The sequence below is a fragment of the Pinus tabuliformis genome, chromosome 7 (genome assembly GCF_031772625.1).
Source record: "Pinus tabuliformis cultivar Carrire ecotype Pingquan chromosome 7, CPIR1, whole genome shotgun sequence".
Lineage (NCBI taxonomy): Eukaryota > Viridiplantae > Streptophyta > Pinopsida > Pinales > Pinaceae > Pinus > Pinus tabuliformis.
In genome coordinates this window covers 382,628,230-382,636,259 of record NC_142293.1, presented here as the reverse complement: position 1 = coordinate 382,636,259, position 8,030 = coordinate 382,628,230, and positions in this window count along the sequence as shown.

Sequence of the window (8,030 nt, the reverse complement as noted above, 5' to 3'; positions counted from 1 at the left end):
AATATCATCATCGGCTGTCATGATTCCTACACTTCCAAGCCCATCTCCGTAGGTGGTGAGCTTGTTCAGATATGTAGAGATCGTGTTGCCCTTTTCACACTTGATTTTCCGAAGCTTGTCCTTCAGTTCCAACTTCCTCTAGTCACTGATGTTCTGATATAGATCCTTCAATGTCTTCCACATTGAAAATGAAGTCTCCTTTCCATGGAGACTTGAGACAATATGGTCTCGAACTCCCTCCAAAAGAATCCTCCTTGCTTTCACCACAAATTTCTTCCATTCCGCCAATTCTTGGGCATTAGTTGTTGCTAGCTTGGGGACTTTTGATCAATGAAGTCCTTCAAACCATTGTCCTCTAATACCACTTCCATGCAATCCTTCCATGCTATGTAATTTGAGCAGCCATCCAGAGCATACTCGAGTCTCAAGCCATAGAACACCATTGGTGAACTTTGAGATGTGATAAGAAACTGATTTTGTACCTACAATCAAGAAATTCAAATTTCGAACTTCCCCCTTCTTTGTATACTATTCTCCACTTTGATCACCTTTGCTTTGATACCATGTAGAAATTTCACCGTAGATTAAAGTGATTATGAAATATGCTAAAGAAAAATACTTAATCTACTTCTACAATCAAACTTGCGGAAGCTTAATCGATTTTGAGAAAGATCAACTAGAACACATATAACAAAGAAAAAGAATCAATGCACATGAAAACACAGAAGAATACTCAGGGGAAAGCCTCAGCTAGAAACCCCGCTATCTATATTATCATACAAGTGAAAATATATTAGGATTACATAAAGCTTTAGCTCTCAAGATATCCAACTCTTAGTACAATCCCTCACTGTTGCTCATAGGCAGAATAGACAACACATATGCCTTCCTTCAGTCCTCCAAGCCTCCTATTTCCTTGCGCAGTTTCTCCTAGGTCATCAAGCTGCCACCTATGTGTAATAATCACCTCACACATTGCTCTCACCTCTGTAGTAACTGCGCAATCCTGAAGGAATGAATTCCTTCTGCATAGATGAGTTTCCTTTATAGGAAAATTCCTCCAACTGATAGTACAATGTCCCTTCCTTTAATCTTAACTGGGTCTTTCTCTGAACTGACATGCATAAGTTATTTATGAGAGAATAGTCAGTTATCTGGAGAACACTAGTTGCATGCATGCATGCTTAACTGACTGAACTCACAATTAGTTCCACAAACTGTTTGGAACTGATTTAACTAGAGTTAACTCAGTTAACTAATTACAACTCAAATACAACTCATCCTTATCTCCTTAATTAAGGGATAACTGTTGCATGTCTTCACAAAGACTTCATGTTTGATTTTCTCCAACTAATTAACTCAAGATGAATTAATTAATTATTTTTCAAACAGTTGCTGAGACCAAATTCAAATTTTGATTCTCAATTTTAATTCAGGGACTAATTAAAATTGGAATATATCCTGAAATTCTATCTATAACAATGCTATTTTTAGCATTTCTTGTTGCTATTTTCAACACTGGTTTCTGAAATGCTATTTATAGCAATGCTATTTTTAGCATTTCTTGTTTCTATTTTCAACAAGCTTTGCACTGTGGCGAAGCCAAGGCTCCTTACAATACAATGCAAGCTTTCTCTATGATACACCTATTGGAATCTTGGCTCCCAATAGCCTGTACAATGAGTTATGAGGTTCTATAAATAGCAAAGGGTGGGGTGACCCTTGAAATTCCCCTTTTTGACTCTTCACCTACCCTCATGACTCTTCAACTACTACATGACTGTTACATTCGACCATCGACACTTGGTCTTTCACTTTTACAAGATGTTACATTACAATCTGCACATGTACCCATGTGAGACAAAATAAGCTTGAGTAAACCATGCAAAACAACACTAAGTCTCAGACAGCTGTGGAAAAACCAACTCTTCAACATCCTTGTAATGGTCGACGATGGTGAACTAATGCCAAGCTTGGTAGTCCATGATGGTGCCCGCGTCCTCAATGGTGACATCTTGCTGAAAGCGAACTCTTGCCTCCATTGCATCTGGGTAGACTTATTTGGCTCCTTTATCCAACTTGTCTGATAACATGTGCATCATAGTATTGAGTGCATCCAAATGAACAACAAACTGATGCATAGTGTCTGCGTTGATTTCCAAGTATGTGTTGGTCACTGTGCGCATCAACTCATCGAAGTACATGTCTAGCTCTAGTCAGAATTGGTTCTTTGTATTCACATCGGTGATTGTGCCAATGGATGGGATCACATGTGTGCACACAATGAGATTCTCCTGAACATCCCTGCATGTGATCGACAACAATGCTCACCTTGTCTTCTCTGTGCCAGCTGCTAGGATGGGTCTATAACTTGTATGGGCACAGTTTCATCAATCTTTGCATGTTGTGTCTCCTTTTATACTTGTTCCTATTGCACTTCCTTCACTCTCCTGTGTAGCTCTCGTTCTTCCCTGAGTTGTCGTTTCAACTCTTGCAACTTCTTTTCTATATAATCCATCTTCTATTTCTCTCTTTTCCTTTACGTGATCCTCATGTCACGTTGTCGCCTCAATCTTGAAAGTTGCTTTCATCACGAGTGGATCTGCTTTGAACTTGCAGCTTTTCTTTGCCTCTACGTTGTTAACAACCTTCATCTTGCCTTTGTCATGCGTAGGTCTGCTACCCTCTGTTGCTGCTGATGGTGTTGCTCGCTGCGATGTCGCTACCATTTCCTCTTAATATCCTTGTCTATGAACAGCTTGGTTTCTTCATAGATAAGCAAGCTCATAGACACTTGTTCAACTACATCCCTAGTTGCGTTCTCAACGGTGCTCTTTGTCTCTTCTCTCTTGGGGGGCATTGTGCTTTTACTGCTGAGAGGCAGATAAACACCTGTGATACCTGGAGACATAGCAACACTCATGGAAAGCAATTTTTTAGTTGAAACCAAAACAAATTGGACGGTAGTCATGCAATATACCTATGGGATTGACTATGAAGATTGCGTAATTTTCCCCTGGAGGCTGGGAAACTAACTGCCAAAACTACGCAAGGCACAGTCCGGGTTGTTAGGAGGCTGAATGAATGATGAAATTGTGCAATGCACAGTCCAACCTAGCTTACTGAGGACTAAAATTGTGTAATGCGCAGTTTCAGTCAGCAAGGGCATGCAAACCCAGCAAAACTACATTGTGAAGTTTCTAGGGCCACCTCGGCATTGCCTCCCAGAATTGCACAGAGCAAGCTTGGGGGTAACTGCTGGCCAATTTTGCACATTTTCTGGAAGGAAGGAAAAGCCTTCATTCTCAGGGATGCACATTGCTAAGTGGGCAAGGCAATGTCCGGGACAAGGCAGCCCAGATCCACCAATGGGCGACTGAAAACATGAGAAAGTTTGAATGCATGTCGAGACTGAGTGTAAGCAAGAGTGAATGATGATGCATGCAAATAGTGAGTGCAAGTTTCAGAAAATGTGAAAGTGAACATGTGTGTGAAGCGAGTCACCGTGATGACGACTGTGAGTGCTTAAAAAATGTCATGCATGTGATAGCAGTGAGATGCAAAGGAAAATTGAAACATTTCTTCTACAAGCTAATATACATCAAAACGAGAGCAAGTGTTCATTGAAACCAAGCAGACAACACTCACACAATAAAAAATATAAAAAACACTAGAAAAGTAGCAAAAAACATGAAAATAAAATTTACCTGGCAAAAGCTAAGCCGAATGTGCTGAAAACTCCTAGATGTTATGTGGGATGCTAGAGCTACACGATCAATGTGAGGAATGAGCTCTGCAGCATCCAATGAATGAGGTTTGATAAGATCGAGGTTATGACGCGCATACCACAAATCTAGGAAAAGAAACACTTGGAGGGAGGTTTCTAAGACAATCTTTGCACGTAACCTCCAACTACTAAAAATAGATCCCTAACTCTAGGGATGCTTGTTGCTTTTTCTTTTTCCGAGAAAAGTAGCCCATGCATGCAAATGAGGATTACTAAGTCCTGGAGGGAACCGGTCAACATGAAGGCATATGCAGCAGTCTGCAAGCTTGGGGATGAAATTTACATAGTTTCTAGGTTGAGGAAGGCTAGCTATCCCTTAGGAATTGCATAATTTCTGGGGCCCGCATGTCATTGCCTCCCAGAATTGCGCAATTTCTAAGCTGAGGCCCAGCGTTGGGCTGGATTGCGCAATTTCTTGAGGGAGGGTTGCATGTTTGGATTGCGTAATTGTGGAGCCCAGCAGGATTGTGCAATTTCTAGAGGGAAGGCTGGTTCCCCTCCAAAATTGTGCAGTTTTTCAAGGGGAGCATCTCAGCGAGAAAAAGGCCTAAGTCCGGAATGACAGCCTGCAGGTGGGAGACAAACAAGTTGACATGCATAGGTTGACAAGCCACTTAAACTCAGCTAAAGCCTATGTACTTGACAGTGCAAGACATGATGCTATAGATGGTTTGTAGGGAGGCTCCAAAACGAAGCTAAGGAAAAATTTTGGAGGGTGGTTGCAGCCGCTACAATAGTCATATAAGTATTTCAGATTCTTCAACACATCATAAGCATTTGTAATTGGAATAATATGAGGAATGACCTCTTCAATTAGAAAAGCAATAATTAGGGCTTAATCTTTGTTTTCTTTATTCTCTTAGATAACTATCTCTTCATCTGATGTGGGTTTGGCAGGTACATTGTCACCTTCTGCTTCATAGATGTCTTTCCATAAGTCATTAATGATAAAGGTATCCCTGATCTTTCTAGACGTTTTTTGGTAGTTTTCTTTACTAGTGAGTACTACAACAATGGAGATAAGGGAGTTCATTTTAACAAAGTCCTAAGATGAGGTCTGAGTAATTGAAATAATTTTAGCAATAATTTCCAATGACAAAATATAATATCTTTGAAAAAAAAAGAAAAGGCCCATCCTACAACTTGTCCAATATTTTCTCAATAAAAACTTTCAAATTATAAATAAACTACAACCTATCTTATTATGCCTTGACAATGAGTGGGATCTGAAATTAATTAAACGAATTAAGTTCCCCGCCCCAAAAAGGAAGCTTGAGCTATTGCCAACAAGAGAACTAACTGGATTACATCAAATTAAAATATCGTAGAGATGTGGCGATGTTAAAAGTCGCAATAATTATTATTAAACCTTGTCAAAGACGGTTAGCGTGACCATCTTTCTTTGAATGCTATGAACCGTAGAGATCTCGGCAAGCAGTGACTCAGCACAATATATTACCAACATCCACTAACCCAGCTATTCATCTTCTTCAAATTTCGTGATCCATGCAGCAGTAGGGGCAATGGAAAAATATAGTTTTATGTGTCTCATAATGTTTCTTCTTTCAAATATTCTCCACTATTTTGGCCAACTTCCTCCGCTAGTCATTTGCAGTGTTAACGCTCTGTCTGCAGATGGAGCCGCGCTTTTAGAAATAAAGTCATCTTTTGCGATTCCTCCAAATGTTCTTTCAAGCTGGACAAACCACAGCTCTTCCATTGTGGATCCCTGTACCTGGGAAGGTGTCCACTGCAGCAGTACCTATGGCTATGGAAGGCGGGTTATTTCAATTTCCCTGCCATATAAAGGTCTGTCCGGCGATATTTCCAGTGCTATAGGCAAGGTGACTGCCCTGGAGAAGCTCGATCTTTCCGGCAATACCTTATCGGGCATTATCCCTCGCCAAATAGGCAACTGCACTCAGCTTCGTCAACTCAATCTCGCCAACAATTTCTTCACGGGCTTCATTCCTGCTGATATCGGAAACTGCAGCCTTCTTACCGTTCTGAATATCAGTACCAACATTATCTCTGGTTTTATGCCGCCTGAACTGGGTAATCTGATCAGGCTGACTACGTTGGCTTTAGATACAAATAATCTCACCGGTATCATTCCTTCATCTGTTGGGAAGCTTGCCAGTGTTCAAACAATCAGGGCAGATTCCAACTCTTTCAATGGTTCTATACCGCCCGAAACCAGCAACTGCAGTCAGTTGCTATCTTTGGTCTTCCATACCTCGGGATTGCAAGGAGAGATTCCGCGGAAAATTGGGAATTTGAAAAAGCTTAAATTGATGTCACTGTTCAATAACTATTTGACCGGTACCATCCCCTCTTCCATCGGAAACTGCAGCAGCCTTCAAGATATTGCTGTCTATCAGAACGCCTTACATGGTACGATACCCGAGCAGCTGGCCCGACTCGAGAATCTGAAATATTTTATGGTTTATCAGAATCAGCTTACAGGCTCAATGCCCACTGGTCTTTTCAGGAGACTGCTAAAGTTGGAGGTCTTTGATGCATCTACCAATCATCTGTCTGGAGCTATACCATATGAAATAGGCAGCCTGAAGACTTTGGAATGCTTGACGTTGAATTCCAATAACATTTCCGGGCCCATCCCCTCATCTTTTTCCAATCTTACAAACCTGCAGATGCTAGATGTGTCATCGAATAAGTTCGGAGGCACTTTGCCTCAAGGAATTGGCCTTCTTCCCAATCTCACAGAGCTGTTTATTAGTGAAAACAAGTTCGAAGGTTCGCTGCCGGCTGGGCTTGGAAACTTCAGCAAGCTGATTTTTCTAGATTCAGATTCCAATGGATTCAGTGGATCGATTCCTTCAGAGCTATGTAGAGGTGGGTCGTTAACCCATCTTGCCATCTCAAATAACCGAGTGGAGGGGAACATCAGTGGCCTTCTGCAAGACTGCGTCTCACTACAACGCGTCCGGCTGCAAAACAATCTCTTCACGGGCTTCATACCAGGTAATATTTCTAAGCTCTCCGAATTGTATTACCTCGAGATTTCTAACAATAACATCCATGGAAGTATACCTTCTTCCCTGGGACAGATGCAGAACCTTACTCATCTCCTCCTTTCCGACAACAATCTGACCTGTGCCATTCCTCCCGAGATAGGAGAGTTGAGAAATCTGGGAAGACTTTCTCTGAGCCGCAATAATCTCACTGGAACGATTCCTCCAGAAATAGGCAGTTTAGCTAGTTTGGAGATTTTGGATCTGAGCGGAAACTCGCTGGAAGGCAGCATACCCGCAGCTCTTGGCCATCTTGTTATGCTGTCAACATTAAATATGAGTGTAAACGCATTGACGGGAAGCATCCCCATTTCTCTGGGGAATTGCAGACAATTAAGCGAATTATACCTGGCTAGAAATAAATTGAGCACGACTATTCCTTTGGAATTGGGAAAGCTTGCAGCCAGTCTCAGGTATAAGTTAGATCTAAGCTGGAACAATCTATCAGGATCCCTTCCTCCTGAGATAGGAAGCTTGATGTTACTTGAATCCTTGGACGTCTCTCATAACCAACTCTCTGGTCAGATTCCTGAGTCTTTCACAGGCCTCATAAGCCTTGATCATTTCAACTTCTCCTTCAACCTCTTTACAGGGGGCATTCCTTCATTGAGGGCATTTTCACAAGGCCCGCAGAGCGCATTTGAGGGCAATCCAGGCCTTTGCGGACCTCCGACAACGAAGAGTTATTCAAATTCAGAAGGCGGGCATAAAAAGAAAAAGTTGAGCTCGGTCGAAGTGGCAGGGATTACCGTTGCCTGTGGTGGGAGCATAATCATTCTCATCCTTGCACTGAGGAAAACATCAAGGTCTAAGAATAAGAGGCATAACAAGGAGGATGCTGAAACTGGTATTTCTTCAAATGATCGACAAGGTCAAATCAGATATACAGATATAGTAAAAGCTACTGATAACTTCAGCGATGATTACGTGGTCGGCTCTGGCACATCCGGCAAGGTGTATAAGGTACTTATTGCAGGACGAGACAAAATCCTTGCTGCCAAGTGCTTAAAACTGGCAGATCATGGGCATGGTGATTACCGATATCGCTGTCTGAGACAAGAGATCCAAGTTTTGAAGTACGCTCGTCATAGAAACATCCTGCGTCATCGAGACCTGCTAACTGCTCATGACGTGACAGTTCTTCTGTGTGACTACATGGTTAATGGATCACTGTGGGAATTCCTGGGCGGGGCATCGAGACCCAATCA